General features: G+C 38.9%; 1 protein-coding gene and 1 pseudogene across 20 annotated transcripts in view; one reads left to right on the top strand and one right to left on the bottom strand.

Moving 5' to 3' along the window:
* Window positions 1-20,705, bottom strand: part of MTMR3 (myotubularin related protein 3) — a 141,879-nt gene that overhangs the window by 84,390 nt on the left and 36,784 nt on the right. The window contains exon 2 of one of the 20 annotated variants that reach the window (XM_064578649.1): window positions 9,915-10,119. The exons of the other annotated variants lie outside the window; for them this stretch is intronic. The gene's annotated coding sequence lies outside the window, so the exon portion shown is untranslated. The remainder of the gene's footprint in view (window positions 1-9,914; window positions 10,120-20,705) is intronic. 20 annotated transcript variants of the gene reach the window in all.
* Window positions 2,806-2,931, top strand: LOC123853332 (small nucleolar RNA SNORA70; annotated as a pseudogene).

Genomic DNA, 20,705 nt, shown 5'->3' with positions numbered 1-20,705 from the left:
GCCCTGCATAGGGTTCTGTGCTGGGCATGGAGCCTGCTTAAGATTCTCTCTGTTCCCCTCTACCCCTCCCCATCCCTCTAAGAAAAAAAAAAAAATTATACAAAAAAATCTCTTATTTGGGGGCACCTGGCTGGCTCTCCCTCTACCTCTGCCCCTCCCCCCTAAAATGAATAAATAAATCTTTTTTTAAAAAATCTCTGGCTATTTAATGGGTACAGAGATTCTGTTTGGAATGATGACAAAGTTCTGGAAATACATAGTGACAGTTACAGAACACTGTGAATATACTTGATGCAACTGAGCTGTACACTTTAAAATGGTTAAAATGGGGGGAACTTTGGCTCAGGTCCTGATCTCAGGGTCCTGGGATCGAGCCCCACGCTGGGCTCCCTGCTCAGCAAGGAGTCTGCCTCTCCCTCTCCCACTGCCCCTCTTCCTCACTCATGCTCTAATAAATCTTTGAAAAAAAATAAAATGGTTAAAATGGTAAATTTTGTTATGTATATTTTCCCCACAATAAAAAAGATTTTTAAAAATTGTTAAAATCTCTGATTAAAGAGACCATTAAGAAAATGAAATTCACAGAGTGGGGGAAAATATTTGCAAATGCATTTATCTGATAAAGGACTCATGTCCAAAATATATAAAGAGCAAACAAATCAATAAGAGGAAGAAAATTTTGTTTTATAATTTTTTTTTAAGATGTTATTTATTGGGGCACCTGGGTGGCTCAGTTGTTAAGCGGCTGCCTTCAGCTCAGGTCAGTATCCCAGGGTCCTGGGATCAAGCCCCGCATCAGGCTCCCTGCTCGGCGGGAAGCCTGCTTCTCCCTCTCCCACTCCCCCTGCTTGTGTTCCCTCTCTCGCTGTCTCGCTCTGTCAAATAAATAAATGAAATCTTTAAAAAAAAGGATGTTATTTATTTATTTGACAGAGAGATAGCCCAAGTAGGCAAAGAGGCAGGCAGAGGGAGAGGGAGAAGCAGGCTCCCTGCTGAGCAGGAAGCCCAACACGGGGCTCGATCCCAGGACCCGGGGATCATGACCTGAGCCGAAGGCAGCCGCCCAACTCACTGAGCCACCCAGGCACCCCGAGGAAGAAAATTTTTATACACAAAATATTTTAATGGAAACCTTACCAAAGATTTTTTTTTTTTTTAAGATTTTATTTATTTGAGAGAGAGAGCACACGCACACACAACAAGCAGGGGGAACAGCAGAGAGAGGGAGAAGCAGGCTCCCCGCTGAGCAGGAAGCCCGATGCGGGACTTGATCCCAGGACACTGGAATCATGACCTGAGCCAAAGGCAGATGCTTAACTGACTGAGCCACCCAGGTGCCCCGAAACCTTACCAAAGATATTATCAATGGCCAATAAGCGCATTAAAAGATGTGGATCATCATCAGTCATTAGGGAAATCCAAGTGAAAACACTACAATGAGATACTCTTTCACACCCAATGGGATAACTGAATTAAAGAGACTTACAAGAACAAATGTGAGGATGTTGAGTAACTGGAACTCATACGTGGCTCATGAAAGTATAAACCTGGCATTACCACTCTGGAGGGACAGTCTGGCAGTTGCTTATGAAGTTAAACATCCATGTATTCTATGACCCAGCAATTCCATTCCTTGATACTAACCCAAGAGAAGTGAAAACATGTGATCCCAAGAAGGCTTGGAAACAAATGTTCAGAGCAACTTTATTCATAATAGCCTGGAAAGAACTCAAAATTTCCAGTATCAAGTGATCAGATAAACAAATTGTGGGTGCATTTCTTCAATGGAATATTACTCAGCAATAAAAATGAACATGGATGAATCTCAAAAGCATTAGACTGACTCAAAGCAAAAAACTTACAAAAGAGTAAATACTATATGATTCCATCTAAATGAAAAAACATAAAACTAATCTATAGTGACAGAAACATACTTTTAGGTTGGAACCGTAGTTTGGGTGGGAAGAGAAGGGGAAATAACCACAAGGGGGCCATGAGAGAACGTTCTACTATAAAGTTATGTATCAGGATTGAGGCAGTGGCTACACAGCTGTAAACATTTACTGAAATTCAAACTGCATACTTCTATGTGCATTTCACTATATAAATTCTATTTCAATTTTTAGAAAATCCTAACATCATATCCTAAAGCAGGGGCTCTAACCCTCATCCAAAAGTAGTAGGTATAGTATCTAGAAAAAGTTGTACAACCAGATCATATGTACCACCCTACAAAGGTCACCAACTGTTTCAAATCTCTCTTTCCGAGGGAATGCATATGAACTTGTGGTCTTCCATATAACCAAAGGACAAGCATTTACAGGTGATCAGTGTTCTAGGTAAAGTCTAAAGTTCTTCTAAGGTACAGAAATTTCCATGAAGTTAGTCAGCCTCTAAGGAGATCAACTTCATGACATGATCAAGGGAATGTGCTATAGGACAGCTTTTGTCAATCACCCAGCACCTTCTGTCAGGGAAATGGTTGTTTAACCACCGGTTAACCTGATGGTGAGGAGGAGGAAGAGGAAAAAAAAAAAAAAAAGTTGGACCTTTGATAACATTCTAATTTCCTACTTGGAAAAAAAAAAAGTGGGGGGGGAGTTCTAGTTTCAGCTCCCATAAAACTTCTTACCTGTTAAAAGTACCGTAATATTCTCACTAATAGTTGCAGCTGCTGATAGTCTACATCAATTGTTATTTTGTATAAAATACACAAGTAATACCTCCATACACAGGAAGTCATCCCAGAATGATGTCTACCCGGAAAACTTGAAAAACTTTAAAACTTTCATTAAAAAATTTTATCTTCAAGCCAACTGTGCTCTTTCTCCATGGGGGACCAGTGTGCCATGGCTGCAAAGAGTAGCCTCCTTGGTGGTGTATGCAGCCTGCTGACTGCATGGGTTGCCCTAAGAGACCTTGGAGACAGCCCTTTCCAGTGGACATTGAGGTCTGACATGCTATCTCCAAGCTAGGCTGCAGAGAGGCATGCGGGGTGCCTTTGGAAAGCCCCAGGGCACAGTAGCCAGGGTCCACAACGGCCAAGTCATCATGTCCATCTGTAACAAGCTGCAGAACAAGGAGCATGTGACTGAGGCCCTAGGCAGGGCCAAGTTCAAGTTCCCTGACCACCAGACGATCCACATCTCCAAGAAGTGGGGCTTTACTAAGTTTAATGCAGACGAATTTGAAGACATGGTGGCTGAAAAGCAGCTCATCCCAGATGATTGTGGGGTCAAATACATCCCTAATCATGGCCCCTTGTACGAATGGAGGGCTCTGCGCTCATGAGAACCTTGGCACTGCCCCTCCCTACTCATGCCCACCCAATAAATCCTACTTCCTGTCAAAAAAAAAATTTATCTTCAGAAATTAATGCTTGATTTAGCTCACTGGGAAAACAAGCACAAGGCTTTTGCTAAAAGTAGTTTCAGCTAACCTTAATTAGCATGCCTGAAAAGGTTTATAAAGTTATCTCAAGAGTGAGGTAAGCACGTGACTTAAAGTCACAACTCAGGATCAATTTCAAAAGTTTAAAATCTTAAAAAAAAAGAATTCCTTAACTAAAGACAAATACCACATGATTTCACTTATATGTGGAATTTAAGAAACGAAACAAATGAAGAAAAAGAAAATCAAAAACAAGACTCTTAACTATAGAGAACAAACTGTTACCAGAAGGGGGGGATGGGCGAAACAGGTGAAGAGGATTAAGAGTACACTTATCTTGATGAGCAGAGTAATGTATAGAACTGTTGAATCACTATATTGTACACCTGAAACTAATTTAACACTGTATGTTAGCTATACTGGAATTTAAAGAAAATAATTCTTTGGCTATTAAAAAAAAAGTTTATCTCTACAAGACCTCAATCTCTGAATAAAACAAAACAATCACATCCAAAACAGTCCCTTTCCCATCTTTAAGATCCATAGTTTTGTGTTTAACCTATAACAAGAACAATTTGTACTGTGACACTCCTTAACCAGATCTTAAGTTAGAAAATAAAACTAAAAATTTGCCAAGGCAAATAAATGACTATTAAATGGAAAACTTGGGTGTCACTAAATAATGTTCTACTACAGATTATTATTAAATAGTAACATTAAACCCATCAACATTCTGAGATGTTAACAAAGGAAGAAATCCATTCACTCTAAAGCTGAGTATCTTTTAAATAACCTCAAGCTGGGCCCTGCTTTCTACTTACTTCTTAAAGCCTATTTCAGCACTAAGACAATCTAATCTAAAGGAGAGGAAGTCAGGAAATCAGGTTTTCCATTAAACTCCCAGGCTCACCAATCTCCCAACTGGCATCTAGTACAGGAAAAGCCTCCAGGGAAGGAAGGAACTAAGTCTATTTGCCCTGCATTACTGGGCTGTAAGTTTGTGTTGTTATGGGCACCAGCACAATAAAACAAATATAAGGGCAAGGAAGCAAAAAGTTGACCGGATAAGACAATTGGTCTATGTGTTCAGTATATTAATGAAACTATAACTACCTAAAAGTTCCCAAGCATAACCAAATACAGAGTTAAATTATATATAATATATATATGTGTATGTATGCGTATATGTATATATAAAATTATGGGGTTAGGGTCAATACTTTAATAAAACTATAGCAGTTAAGGAATCTTTTATTCTCCTTAAATCTAATCCTTCCAAATTACAATTATAGACTATAGAACAGGAAGTATGCAAACCCATCTAAGGGATATCAGAACAGAGAGCTGATTTTGTCTCCAGCCTCTAAACGTTTCCCCACAAAAGGGTATGGGAAGATAAAAGATTATTCAACCAGTCAGTAAACCTAATTAGAAAGGCAAATTCTTTTGCAAACGTCCGTATTTAAGACCACATCTCCTGCTTTTATGCCTTTATTCTACTCCCCACAGCTTGTGGCAGAGTGGAGGAACAGGATTTCCCCTTTTACTATGCACTGTCACTTCACTTTCTGCTCCTTTAAACAAAGGCTTCAAGGGAATACTGGTGTTTAAGAATTAAAAACATACACTAGCATTCAAAGAGTGTTAGCTTTTAGGCATTCATGCACAGCTTTAGAGTCAGGCTGACCTTGCCTCAAAACCTAATTCAGGCTTTTATTAGTTCTATCATCTGAGCAGGTCTCTTTTCATTAACATGTTTCTGATAGCAAAAATATCTCACAGTGTTATTGTAAGTGATCTAATACACAGAAGCAACTAGAACTGTACCTATCACTTAGTAATCACATACATGTTAGCTATTCCCACTAATACCGTTATGTATCAATAACTTAGTTACACCACACACTCTCTAGTTATGTTTCCTGAGCTCTCAAAAGAAATATAATTATCTGTCTTGCCCAAACAATCTCATGGGATTCCTGGAAAATAAACCAATACACATAAAAAAGCTACTAAAAGGGGCGCCTGGGTGGCTCAGTCGTTAAGCGTCTGCCTTCGGCTCAGGTCATGATCCCGGGGTCCTGGGATTGAGCCCTGCACTGGGCTCCCTGCTCGGCAGGAAGCCTGCTTCTCCCTCTCCCACTCCCCCTTGCTTGTGTTCCCTCTCTCGCTCTCTCTGTCAAAAAAACAAAATCTTAAAAAAAAAAGCTACTAAAAAGTCTTCATTATAGATCTATCCATTACTCTGCTCACAAAAAAAATTACAGTTAAACACTGCATACAGGCTCTGTTTGAATACTATAGAACATTACAGGTTTAGTAAAACTAGTCTAAAGGACTATTTAAGTATTATTTTGTTAAACAAAACCAAAGTCTAAATAAGTATCATCTTCCTACTTAAAAGCTAGTATTTACTGAACTATGTGCCTATCACTGAGCTATGTACTTTTCATACATTATCTCATTTAATCTTCATAGGGTTGCTGTTGAGGTAGGTACTATTTATCCCCACTTCAGTGAGGACTGCAAATCTCCCAAGGATTAAGTAATCTGCCCAAGGATTAAGTAATTTGCCCAAGGTCAAAGAGCTAGTATATTTCTAGAATGGACACCTTAGCATGATGTGACATGATCACGTGAATGCAGTTTTCCCCTAAAACAATGGTAAGATCTTTTCAAATTCTACAAATAAAGTACTAAAACTCAGATACTAAGGAAAAGAGATATTATAAATTTTACACTAAAATGCAAATATAACCAGAGAAAACTTCTGAAGTTAGATGTACAAGAGAAAAATTGGGCTCCAGAATATCTAAACAGGGCACAAGGAAAACCACCCTTCTTTAGAGACTCCAACATGGACAGTTGCTCATTTGGTGAGATGTGTACTAAGACCTTTAGTGTACTGAGTTTAATTTTCACAAGCAAATTTACTCACTTCCATAGAAAGCACAATATAAATGCCTTTATCCATACATCGACTGCCCTAAAAACATGTACTATTATCAGGAAAACAGGAAGGAAAATAAATGTGGCTTGGACAAGCATATCATCTCTGTGGGAGGCAGTGATAAGGGACAACTAAAAATGCTCTGTTGAGTTTATGTATTATCTTGACACTTCATAGTGTTAGTGTGCAAAGAACACTGACAAAGGCCTAATTATAATTAGTAACTCTCAGTTCAAAAATTATGTGAAGATACTATAATATAGTAAATTTGGTGACAACAAACCTAATGAAATATAAGCCAAAGTTAGCAAGACGCATTTTAATTTTCAAATTTCAAAACGTCTTGACCAAAAGTAAAATAAACTACATTTGCATTTACTTAAGCTTAAAAACATACTAAAACTTCTGTTGATAGAGGAAGCTGAGGCAGTACGTGAAATATCTTGCCAATTGTGAGGTGTATCCAAGAACTCAGATATAAGATTATCCTCAAAATTAAACTCTAAAAATCCATAAAGGATTACTCCGTGGTTATGTAAGAGAATGTCCCTACCTTATTCTTAGGAAATAAACTCTAAAGTAATCAAAGGAATACTGGAGGGGCACAGTTCCTCCCACTTACTCTCAAAGGGTTCAGAAAAAAAAAAAAATGGGGAAAGAATTATAAAGCATATGACACAAAATGTAAACAATTGGTGAAGGGCAAAATTGGTAAATTCCTCATCTCTATAACTTCTACTAAATTTGAAATTGTATCAAAGCAAAACATTTTAAAAATCTGACACAAATATGACAGATTAATACTATTCAATTAGTCTGCAGGTACATGAATATTCATTATACTACTTTATTATTCTAGATTCTCCTTATGATTAAAAAAAAATCCAAATGAAAAAGAAGGCTGTACTCTAGTCCCAGGTAAAGTATATTCTGGCCATGAGGAAGGCTGCATAAGACTACACTAAAATTTTGTTATTAATCATCTGTATCATACAATTAAGCCTTGCTCACTTCCATGCCTTTCAAGCAATCTCTGATTATAACTTTACTAATAGGTTAGGTATGCTATCCTGGTGCTCTATTAAACTTACAGCCAAAAAACAAAACGTTTTAAAAAGAACTTTTACGGGCGCCTGGGTGGCTCAGTTGGTTAAGCGACTGCTTTCGGCTCAGGTCATGATCCTGGAGTCCCAGGATCGAGTCCCGCATCGGGCTCCCTGCTCGGCGGGGAGTCTGCTTCTCCCTCTGACCCTCCCCCCTCTCATGTGCTCTCTCTCGTTCTCTCTCTCTCAAATAAATAAAATCTTTAAAAAAATAAAAATAAAAAGAACTTTTACTATGAAACTAAAAACAAAAACAAAGACACTATAGTGATAGAAGTCAAAATAGTGATTATCTCTTTGGGGTATGTACTGACTGGGAAAGATTAGGAGAGAGTCTTAGGGGAGGAGAGCTGTAAATGTTCTATCTTAATCTGGGTGTGGTTACATAGGTCTATACATATGTAAAAAATTACCATGCTTAAGGTTACTACACTTTATTACGTGTACAATTATTTCTCAATTTTATAATAAATTAAAACAAACAAGCAGTGCTTTCAAAGAACAGACATTCTCAGTTCAAATCCAAAACCCACAATGCAATAGAATGACACAGATTACATTGGCACTCAGATTTAGTGCTTTTTTTTTTTTTTTAAGATTTTATTTATTTGTCAGAGAGAGAGAAAGGCAGGCAGAGGGAGAGGGAGAAGCAGGTTCCCCGCTGAGCAGGGAGCCCAATGTGGGATTCAATCCCAGGACCCTGGGATCATGACCTGAGCCGAAGACAGACGCTTAACCAACTGAGCCAGCCAGGTGTCCCACTGGCACTCAGATTTATAACCAGTCCCTATAATCTTGGTTAACATGAGTATACCTCTGAGGTGGGTTGTTTTTTTGTTTTTGTTTTTGTTTTTGTTTTAAGAATAACCATTGCAGGAGGCACCTGGGTGGCTCAGTCGTTAAGCGGCTGCCTTCGGCTCAGGTCATGATCCCAGGGTGCTGGGATCGAGCCCCACATCGGGCTCTCTGCTCAACAGGAAGCCTGCTTCTCCCTCTCCCACTCCCCCTGCTTGTGCTCCCTCTCTCGCTGTCTTTGTCAAATAAATAAAATCTTTAAAAAAAAAAATAGAATGACCATTGCAAAACTTTAAATAGAAGGTGTTCAAAGATATTAAGACACATGCAAGAAGAAGGAAGGTCAAGAGTTCCCAACAGGGGCGCCTGGGTGGCTCAGTCGGTTAAGCAGCTGCCTTTGCCTCAGGTCATGATCCTGGGGTCCTGGGATCAAGCCCCACGTCCGGCTCCCTGCTCAGTAGGGAGCCTGCTTCTCCCTCTCCCTCTGCCTGCCGCTCTGCCTGCTTGTGCTCTCTGTCAAATAAATAAATAAAAATCTTTAAAAAAAAAAAGAGTTCCCAACAAATAGCATGAAATCTTGCTGAATCTGTAACATTATGATCTTACAAAAGAGCTAGAAATAAGGTTAGACACACTCCCCTCTACTGTTTTATGTTTTAGTCTGCTTGAAAAGATAAGCCACCTTGGTGGCTCAGTTGGTTAAACGTCCAACTCTTGATTTCAGCTCAGGTCATGATCTCAGGGTGGTGAGATCCAGCCCTGCATCAGGCTCACGCTGGGCGTGGAGCCTGCTTAAGATGGTCTCTCTCCTTCTCCCCTCAGTCCCTACCTCGCCCTATCTCAAAAAAAAAAAAAAAAAGATAAAACGCCCTTTGAGGAAATTATGGGAATAGAAAACTATTTTTTAAAATATAGCTTTGGCAAAAAACTAAACACTCTACCACTGTGGATGTTGTCCTTTATTCAAAACAATGTCTGCACATTCAGGACAATATAAACCAAATCAATGTACATAATGGTAAACAGTACCATGAAACTAACATTTAAGAGGCAAGTATGGAAATAGATAGGGGTAAATCAGCTACTGCTACCTTCCTTCCACTGGGCTATATCCCATTTCAGAGATTCAAGTACTGTTATCCTTACTGTGTCAGTATTTCCACAGCAGAACGGAAACAAAATTTTTTCCTAATTCAACAGAAGTAAAGTTGCTAAGTCACCATTCAGAAATCACTCTCAACTCTAAAGAAATTCAAGAATTTTTTTAGCCAAAAACACCTAGAAATTAATCATTTTTTCAAGTTTGCTTTCTTAATGAACTGAATATAATCATAAACCCCGAAGTCTACATAAAAGGTCTGGAAATGACCATTTATATCAAATTTCTATAATAAGCAACACTAATCTACAGTGACAGATCAGATTAGCAGTTCGCTGAGGCTGATGAGAGAACTGACTGCTGAAGGGCATTAGGAACCTTTTCTGTAGTGATGGAAATATTCTCTGTCTAGAATAGGGTGGTGACTTTATAAGCCTATACGTCTGTCAAAGTACACTAGATGAATTCTGTTGCATATAAATTGTATCTTAATAAAGCAGACTTAAAAAGTAAATACACACAATTTAGAATTTGGAAAATGATTGGGAAATCAAATGCTAAGGGAAAAAAAACTCACTGAAATTGATTTAACTGAAAGAAAGGTATTTGTATAGAAGCCAATCAAGGTGACTCTCAGGGACGCCTGGGTGGCTCAGTCGGTTAAGCGGCTGCCTTCGGCTCAGGTCATGATCCCAGGGTACTGTGACCTAGTCCCGCATCGGGCTCTCTGCTCAGCGGGGAGCCTGCTTCTCCCTCTGCCTGCTGCTCCCTCTGCTTGTGCTCTGTCAAATAAATAAAATATTTTTAAAAAAGAAAAAAAAGGTGACTCCCAAAGTTACTTGACCCTCACACCAGCTCTACTCTCCACATACCACTCCCACTCCTCAACCACTTGCTCAATGCTATAAGCATTTCAGTCAAAATACAGACCCTTTAAGCATTATTGATACCTTTAAGAATAGTAAGTCTCAGGGGAGGGAACCAAGTCTGAGTAAATGGACAACAAAATAATAAATGCCCACTTTCCTAAAGCTATCTTACAATAATCTAAACCTCATAATCAGAAAAATACAAATAAAAACAGTGAGGATAACTATTTTCCTATCTTCCATCCATTAGACTGGCAAAATTAAGATACCATTTACTTAATACTGGAATGAACATGGAAAATGACTACTTGCATTCACTTTGGGTAGAAGTAAAATAGCAACTTTTTTGTTTTTGTTTTGTTTTACAGATTTTATTTTTAAATAATCCCTACACTCAACGATGGGACTCGAACTTACAACCCTGAGATCAAGAGTCAAATGCTCCACCCACTGAGCCAGCCAGGCGTCCCTATTATAGCTACTTTGAAGAGCATTTTGGCAGTATTATTAAAACTATAGCTATGTAGGGACGCCTGACTGGCTGAGTCGGTAGAGCATGAACTCTCAATCCCAAGATCAAGAGTCACAAAATCCATGTTCGGTGCAGAGCTTACGTTTGGAAAAACAAAACAAAGCAAAAAAACTATAGCTACGTATACCATATGACCCAGCAAATCTGTTTTGCCTTTTTCTTTTTTCTTTTTTTTTTTTTTTAAGTAATCTCTACCCCCAAAGTGAGGCTTAAACTCACAACCCTGAGTTCAAGAGTCACATGCTCTACCGATTCAGCCAGCCTGGGGCTCTGACCCAGCAAATCTATTTCTCAGATACTTCAGAGTAGTCACCCATTGAGAGAGATGTTTAAAAAAAAAAAAAAAAATCCGTCACTGCAACAGCTAGTAAGAACAAAAGACTAAAGACAACCTAAATATCGGCCAACAGAGGAATAACTACATGAACAAAAAATTATGTTCATATTATGGAATGTTATATAGTATTTAAGCAAATGTCTCTAAGATATATTGCAGAGAAAAATCATAAAATGTAGAGAGAGATGTACAGTATAGTGAAAAGAAAAAAGGGAAAGAATGTCATATATTATTTAGGGGTGTGTGTATACATACATACACACACACACACACACACACACAGAGGCATGATGGAAAAAGCCTGTGGGCGGGGGTGGGGGGGTTGGGGGATGTACTGAATGAATTATAGTGATTATTTCCAGAGAGAATAAAAAAAGACTAGGACTAAAAATTACGGTTAAAGGAATTTTAGCCTTATCTTTAATGTTTTAATATTTTACATGGAGAAAGTATTCACCTAACTCACATACTGAAATTTTATTTTGGAAAGCACTGATGCAAACAAGAAACGGATGTATTAAGTTTTCCTCCCTTAAATAGTTCAAACTGAGAAATATTACTATTATTTTACACAAGTTGCTGTGTCTCCATCATGCACCATATTGCACGCTACTTTGGAAAGCCCATCAATACTCAAATTTTCTCTTCTAATAAACTACCACCACTAAGGAAAAATAACATTACTCTCTAATACACCTCAAACCCTGTAAGAGACAATGAAAAACAAAAATCAAGAATTTAAAACAAAAAACTTCAGGGGAACCTGGGTGGCTCAGCTGGTTAAGCATCCAATTCTTGATTTTGGCTCAGGTCATGATCTCAGGGTCGCAAGATCAGTCCCTCATGGGGCTCCGCACTGGGTGTGGAGCCTGCTTAAGATTTTCTCTTTCCCTCTCTCTGCCCCTTCCCCCCTCTAAAACAAATCTTTAAAAAATTTTTAATTTAAAAATAAAACAAAAAACTTCAAAACTACAAAACATTGTTAAAAAATTAAAGACAACCTAAACAAATGGAAAGACACCCTGCTTTCATGGCTCAAAAGATTTAATTTATTAAGATGGCAATACTATGAACTTTTATAAGAAAACTTAGGAGTAAAACTTCATGACTTCGAATTATGTAATGGTTTCTTGGATTAAAAAAAAAACCAAGGGGCGCCTGGGTGGCTCAGCTGGTTAAGCGACTGCCTTCGGCTCAGGTCATGATCCTGGAGTCCCGGGATCGAGTCCCCCATCGGGCTCCCTGCTCAGCAGGGGGTCTGCTTCTCCCTCTGCCCTCTTCCCTCTCGTGCTCTCTCATTCTCTCAAATAAATAAATAAAATCTTAAAAAAAAAAAAAAACTCTTAAGTATTCAAAGATAAAATAGATAAATGGGATTTTATCAATATTAAGTATATCTGTGCTTCAAAGGACACCATCAAGAAAGGGGAAAGACAGCTTTTCCTGTAAGCAGCCTGAGGTGATCTCGGAAATGGTTTGCTATTCACTTGATCCAAAAAAAACCCCCAAAAATTATGCCAACCAAGAGGTTCAAATCTTTGTGTTCACCTTAAGAACACTCATGAAACTGCCCAGGCCATCAAGAGTATGCATTTCCAAAAAGCCACCAAGTATCTGAAGGATGTCACTTTACAGAAATGTGTGCCATTCTGTCACTATAATGGTGGAGTTGGTAGGTGTGCCCAAGCCAAACAGTGGGGTTGGACACAGGGCCGGTGGTCCAAAAAGAGTGACTTTTTACTGAATAGGTGTAAAACTGCAGGGAGTAATGCTGAACATTAAGAGTTTAGATTCTCTAGTCATTGAACACAACCAAGTGAAAAAAGCCCCAAGATACGACCCAGAACTTAGAGAGCTCATGTTGGGACTAACCCCTACACGAGCTCTCCCTGCCACACTGAGATGATCCTTACTGAAAAAGAGCAGACTGTTCCTAAGCCAGAAGAGGAGGCTGCACAGAAAAAGATATCTCAGAAGAAACTGAAGAAAACTTATGGCCCAGGAGAGTAAATTCAGCACAAAATAAAAGTGAAGTAAAGAAAGGAAGAAAAGAGGCAATCCATGAAATGGGAGAAAATCTTTGCAAATTATATATCTATAAGAGACTTGTATATACAATATATAAAGAACACTACAACTCAACAAGAATTTTTAAAATAAAAATGGACAAAGGATCTGAACAGACATTTCTCCAAAGAAGTTGTACAAATGGTCAATAAGCACATGAAAAGATGCTCAATATCATTAGTCATTATGGAAATGTAAATCAAAACCACAATGATATACACTTCAAATCCACTAAGGATGGCTAGAAATCAAAGAAGTAAATAACAAGTGTTATATTAAAGATGCAGAGAGGGGCGCCTGGGTGGTTCAGTTGGTTAAGTGTCTGCCTTCAGCTCAGGTCTTGATCCCAGGGTCCTGTGTTCAAACCCCGAGTGGGGCTCCCTGTTCAGTGGGGAGTCTGCTTCTCCCTCTCTCTCTGCCTGTTGTCTATCTCTCTTTCTCTCTCTCAAATGAATAAATAAAATCTTTAAAAAAAAAAAAAACGATGGCTCCTATTTTAAACAAACAGAAAATAATAAAGTTTAGGGACACCTGGCTGGCTCAGTCAGTGGAGCATGCTTCTCAATCTCGGGGTTGTGGGTTTGAGCCCCATGTTGGGTGTAGAGATTACTTAAAAAAATTTTTTTAAGATTTTATTTAGGGTGCCTGGGTGGCTCAGTTGGTTAAGCGACTGCCTTCGGCTCAGGTCATGATCCTGGAGTCCCTGGATCGAGTCCCGCATCGGGCTCCCTGCTCGGCAGGGAGCCTGCTTCTGCCTCTGACCCTCCCCCCTCTCATGTGCTCGCTCTCTCTCTCATTCTCTCTGTCTCAAATAAGTAAATAAAATCTTTTAAAAAAAAGATTTTATTTATTTATTTGATAGAGCGAGACAGATAGTGACAGAGATAGTGAGAGAGCACAAGCAGGGGGAGAGGCAAAGGGAGAGGGAGAAGCAGGCTCCCCGTGGAGCAGGGGATCCGACGTGGGGCTCAATCCCAGGACCCTGAGATCATGACCTGAGCCGAAGGCAGACGTTTAACAACTGAGCCACCCAGGCACCCGAGATTACTTAAAATTAAAAAATAATAATAAAGTGTTGGCTTCCATGTGGAAAAACTGGAATTCTTGTGCACTGCTGGTGGGAATGTAAAATGGTGCAGCCACTGTGGAAAACAGGATGGTTCCTCACAAAATTAAAACATAAAATTACCGTATGATCCAGCGTGTATATCCACTTCTGGATATACATACCCACAAGAACTGAAAAGTAGGGACCTGAACTGGTATTTATATATCCATGTTCACAGCACTGTTTACAGCAGCCAAAAGGTGGATGCAACACAAGTGTCCATCAGTGGATGAAGGGATAAACAAAACATGACATATATGTACAGTGGAATATTATTCAGCCTTAAAAAGGAAGGAAATCCTCACACATGCCACAACATGGATGAACCAACAACATTATGCTGAATGAAATAAGCCAGTCACAAAAGAACAAATATTGTATGATTACATTTACATGAGGTACTTAGAGTAGTCAAATTCAGAGAAAAAGAAAGCAGAATGATCATTGCTAGGGGCTTGGGAGAGGGATGAATGGGTACAGAGCTTCAGTTAAGGAAGATGAAAAGGTTCTGGAGATGGATGGTGGGGATGGATGCACAACAATGTGAATGTACTTAATGCCACAAACTGTACACTTAAAAATGGTTATGGTTAAAGTGGGGGGCTCAGCTGGTTAAGGATCGGAGTCTTGATTTCAGCTCAGGTCATGATCTCGGGGTTGTGGGATCGAGCCCCACATCAGGCTCCACACTCAGCGCAGAGTCTGCTGGAGATTCTCTCCCCCCATCCCTTGCTTGTACATATATGTACTCTCTCTAAATATTTTTTTTAATGGTTAAAATGGTAAATTTCATGTTATATTTTACCACAATGCTCTCTCTCTCTCTCTCTCTATATATATATATATACACATACATACATGCATAAAGTAAAAGTAGTAAAGTGAAATAAGAATTTTGGAAAAAAACCAAAAATCCTAAGCTCCCCCAAAAGAAATTCCCCAAGCAGGATGTTCATTAACAGGATGTACAAGAGGACAAAAAACAAAACAAAACAAAAACCACCATCCGGGAGTTTTTGTTACAACTCTCACATTAAAGTTTGTAAACTTTATTTTTTCCATTGACGTACAGTTGACACACAATGTTTCAGGTGTACAACATAGTGGTTCAACAACTCTATACCTTATGCCATGCTCACCACCAAATGTAGCTACCACCTGTCAACATACAGCACTATTCCAATACCTTTGACTATATTCCCTATGATGTAACTTTCACCCCCAAACCCCCTACCCCACCCCTACCTACCCTGTGATTTATTCATTCCGTAACTGGAAGCCTGTATACCTGTCACACCCCTTCACCCATTTTTGCATATCCCCCCATCCTCCTCCCCTCTGGCAATCGTCCGTTTGTTTTCTGTATTCACAGGTCTGTTTCTATGTTTTAAATCTTTAAAATACAATTTAGTAAAACCTGAAGAAGTTAGTCTCTCATATATCTTCAAAGAAGAATAACAAAAGGCAAAAAAAAATTAGAAGCAAAACTGACAAGTTCTAGCTTTTGCATTTGGTCACCTCAATCTTTAAACCAAATGCAATTTATATCTATGCTTTATATTAAAGTTTGAACAATAGAGTTCTAGAGATTTTTTTAAGTAGGCTGCACGCCCAAAGTGGGGCTTGAATTCACGACCCTGAGAGCAAGAGTCGCATGTTCAACAGACTGAGCCAGCCAGGCGCCCCACTAGAGATTTGCATATAAGGTTGAAAACAAAAAGAAGCTTTATTCATAATAGATGTACAATACTGCTCTTGACATGATTTCCTTCACCTCTAAGATTCTTTTCCTACCATTCAAAAAGTTTAAATATCAACCATTTCCTTTTTGTTATAAAGATGCAAAATATAGGTATCCAAATGAATATAACATTCAAATATTCTAAATACCAAGAGGTACCAAAACAATAAACAAATTTAACAAAGTACTTCTTACTGAAGTCCCATATCCAGACTTCAACTTAAGTGTCTTCTATTCCTAGTCTTAATCTTGCATGGATTTCTTGATGGGCTTAGTTTTACAAAGTAGACTCCAACAAAATGTTATTTTCTCTAGCCAATTATAGATGGTTAAATTAGCAGAAATGAGTCACTAAATTAGCATAATATGGAGTGATCTATTAATTTTTTTTTAGCTAATAAGGAATAACTGAGTTCCTGAGTCATCTGAACAAATTACCTTAATCTTAAAAACAATAAAAGCACAGGAAAAATAAAATACACATACAGTCATCATCTGAAATCCTAATAAAGTTAGATACATGAAATACATTCAAACATAGTTATACTGGGTTGAATTTAATCTAGAAAAATACTTCCTACAGATTAAAACCAGGACTATAAACATGCCCAAAGGTGAATATAAATTAATAGACCAGAAATACTTATTAAATTTCAAGAGGCAAATGTCCAAAGGAGCATATATCACTATTTTACAACATTTTATTAACTTCTTTATGAGAAAATTTCCCTTTCTCCCTTCATAACTAACTTTTGCTTTCAATGTATATAAAATTGGACAGTTTAAACCATTTTGCCAAATGTATCAGTGAGAAATCCATGCCAAGACAGAATGCCATTTACTTTTTCTTTTTTTTAACGACCCAGCAATTGCACTGCTGGGTATTTACCCCAAAGGTACAAATGTAGGGGCACCTGGGTGGCTCAGTCGTTAAACGTCTGCCTTCGGCTCAGGTCAGGATCCCAGGGTCCAGGCATTGAGCCCCGCATCGGGCTCCCTGCTCGGCGGGAAGCCTGCTTCTCCCTCTCCCATTCCCCCTGCTTGTGTTCCCTCTCTCGCTGTCTCTCTCTAATAAATAAAAATCTTTAAAAAAAAAAAAAAATACAAATGTAGTGATCCGAAGGGGCACATGCACCCCAATGTTTATAGCAGCAATGTCCACAATAGCTAAATTATGGAAAGAGCCTAGATATCCATCAACAGATGAATGGATAAAGAAAATGAGGTGTATATATACAATGTTATATTATACAGCCATCAAAAAATGAAATCTTGCCATTTGCAATGACGTGGATGGAACTAGAGGGTATTATGCTAAGTGAAATAAGTCAATCAGAGAAGAACAATTATCATATGATCTCACTGATATGCAGAATTTAAGAAACAAGGCAGAGGATCATAGAGGAAGAGAGGAAAAAATGAAACAAGATGAAACCAGAGAGGGAGACAAACCATAAGAGACTCTTAATCTTAGGAAACAAACCGAGGGTTTGCTGGAGGGGAGAGGGGTGGGGGTATGGGGTGGCTGGGTGATGGACACTGGGGAGGGTATGTGTTGTGGTGAGCACTGTGAATTGTGTAAGACTGATGAATCACAGACCTGTACCGCTGAAATAATATCTTAATACATTAATGTATTCATGTAAATACATTAATACAAATACATTATGTTAATTTTTAAAAAAGGAATTAACAGTCCAAAAAAAGGAAGGAAAAAAAAATGCCATTTACTTTATTTTTATTTTTTTTGTAGACTCCACACCCAACATGGGGCTTAAACTCATGACCCTGATCGAGAGTCTCATGCTCTACCAACTAAGCCAGCCAGGCACCCCAGAATGGCATTTACTTTTAAATATGTACACTTCTGGTTTAAAGAATAAAAATGTGACATGCTAAAGAATTAGGAAGAGGTAGGGGTTAGAGAAAATTTTTTCCTCCCAGGAAAAAAGAAAAAAAAAAAAAAGCAAGAAGCACAAAATGAGGAAACTTAATTAATGACCCAGTGACTACCAGCAAAACTATGTAGTCATATGACAGGACATTGAGAGCTATAATTTTAGATTTTAGCCTGATAATAAAATCTCTCTTGTGGGGAGGAAAGACATAATTCAACTGAACATAAAGACAATCTTTTCCTTTTTTTTCTTTTTTTTAAGATTTTATTTATTTGACAGAGAGAGACACAGTGAGAGAGGGTTGAACACAAGCAGGGGGAGCGGGAGAGGGAGAAGCAGGCTTCCCGCTGAGCAGGTAGCCCGATGTGAGGCTCGATCCCAGAACCAAAGGCAGACGCGCCCCTTTTCTGTGTATTCTTAAAAGCAAATAATATTGTGTATCTCTACCTTTTAGAATCCACAACCAGTAGCATTTTTTTCGTTGTTAAATTCCCTTTACTCTTAACACATGACATGATCTGATCCCTTTAAATTAACAGTTGATTGACAATTTCCAGACAGATTCTGGTAATACCCCAATGTACCAAAAGAAAGCAGAAGACTATCATAACGATTCAGCATATTTTCTTTTTTTAAAAATTTTATTTATTTATTTGAGAGAGAGCGCACGTGAAACAGGGGACGGTCAGAGGGAGAAGCAGACTTCCTGCTGAGCAGGGAGCCTGATGCAGGACTCCATCCAGGGACTCCAGGATCATGACCTGAGCCAAAGGCAGTCGCTTAACCAACTGAGCCACCCAGGCACCCCCATTCAGCATATTTTACCCACTTGACTCAAGAAAGCAACTTATACATGAATAATTCCCTACTCCTTTTCCTTTACAGGCCACAAACTGAAGTCAGAGACCACGTAATCTTGCTCATTACTGCATCCACAAGGCCTAGGGAGTAAGAGTGTCTAGTAAATAGGTGGTATTTGGTAAATATTTTATTTATAAACCTAAGCCAAATCCTATAAAGGAAACAGGTAAAACTGAAAGAGGAAGAGGTTTCAAGGCAGAGGAAATGCCTCAGAGAGCTCTTTTGTATCAAAATGAAAATTTTTAAGCTCAAAATTAATACATGGAAGTTAAAGTATACAACCTATTTACAGATGCTTAACATGGTGGACTTATTTTTCAATGTATCTAGAAGTAAAACCTTATTCTGGCATACACTGGTAGACAAGTACAAGAAAGAACTATAGGACGCCTGGGTGGCTCAGTTGGTTAAGCGACTGCCTTCGGCTCAGGTCATGATCCTGGAGTCCCGGGATCGAGTCCCGCATCGGGCTCCCTGCTCAGCAGGGCGTCTGCTCCTCCCTCTCCCGCTCCCCCCTCTTGTGCTCTTTCTCTCTCTCACTCTCTCTCTCAAATAAATAAATAAAATCTTAAAAAAAAAAAAAAAAAAGAACTATATACATCTCTAAAAGTTCTAAACAGCACAAGTACAGATCATACTCCCAACACTTCCCTTCCAGGTTCATCTCACACCAGATAACACCAGCAATTACTCATCTTTTCTAAATTAAACACTTAAACTCTCTGCATTAGCAACCTAAGACATTTGATGATTTTAGATGGGGAAAAAGTATTTTACAATTCCAGGATAAATAAGCAACTTACATGTGTCAAATGATCCCTTACGAGTTATTCAAATCACATTTAATCATTAGCAAATACTGTGTACTCATAAGATCTTCAAGCTACACGAAGATCTTACTTACCCATATACATCATGGACACAGTATGTCAATTTACTCATAAGTTAACTTTTTACCAAGACATAAAAGCTATAAAAGGAAAAAAGCCATAAAAGGAAAGTAAACAACAGGTATTAAATAAACGCACAATATTTTTATAACCTTCTGTTTACCTAGTAGTAATGAGAATAAAATGAGGGAGGGCACTTGGGTGGTGTAGTTTGTTGAGCTTCCAACACTTCGTTCCGGTTCAGGTCATGATGTCATGGTTGTGAGACTGAGCCCCACGTCAGGCTCCACACTCAGCACAAAGTCCGCTTGAGATTCTCTCTCCCTGTGCCCCGCCCCCACTGCACGCAGGATCATGTTTGTGCTTTCTCTAAAATAAATAAGCCTTTTTTAAAAAAAATGAGAGGAGGGCGCCAGGGTGGCTCAGTCAGTTAAGTGACTGCCTTCGGCTCTGGTCATGACCCCAGGGTCCTGGGATCAAGTCCCACATCGGGCTCCCTGCTCAGTGGGGAGCCTGCTTCTCCCTCTCCTCCCCACGTGCTCTCTCTCGCAGTCTCTCTCTCTCTCAAATAAATGAATAAAATCTTTGGAAAAAATTAATAAAAAAAAATAAATGAATAAATAAAAAATGAGGGGAAATTACTGAACATCTTTTGTCAACATTTAAATGCTAACACTATTAAGTGGTGCCAAATGTGGCACAAAGATTTGTTCCAGTGAGATAAAGGTTCTGGTGAACAAAGATGGCCCAATTTCGGGAAAGTTATTTTTTTAAGTAATCTCTATATCCAACGTGGGGCTTGAGCTCATGACCCTGAGATCAAGAGTCACATGCTCTTCCAACTGAGCCAGCCAGGCGCCCCAATTTCAGTGAAAATTAGATGGAAATTACACTTTATGAAGTCCACCACGTATGTGTTGCAACTTTTAATACAAATCCCAGTACAGGGGTGCCTGGGTGGGTGGGTCAATTGAGCGAGTGACACTTAACTTCAGCTCAGGTCATGATCTCAGGGTTGTGAGATAGAGCCCTGCCCCTACTCTGAGCTGAGCATGGAACCTGCTT

The sequence above is a fragment of the Mirounga angustirostris genome, unplaced genomic scaffold, assembly GCF_029215605.1.
Source record: "Mirounga angustirostris isolate CCGP_5_RB_7025 unplaced genomic scaffold, mMirAng1.0.hap1 SCAF_14, whole genome shotgun sequence".
NCBI lineage: Eukaryota > Metazoa > Chordata > Mammalia > Carnivora > Phocidae > Mirounga > Mirounga angustirostris.
Note: the sequence above shows the minus strand (reverse complement) of the source record. Positions and strands in the feature narration are given on the sequence as shown.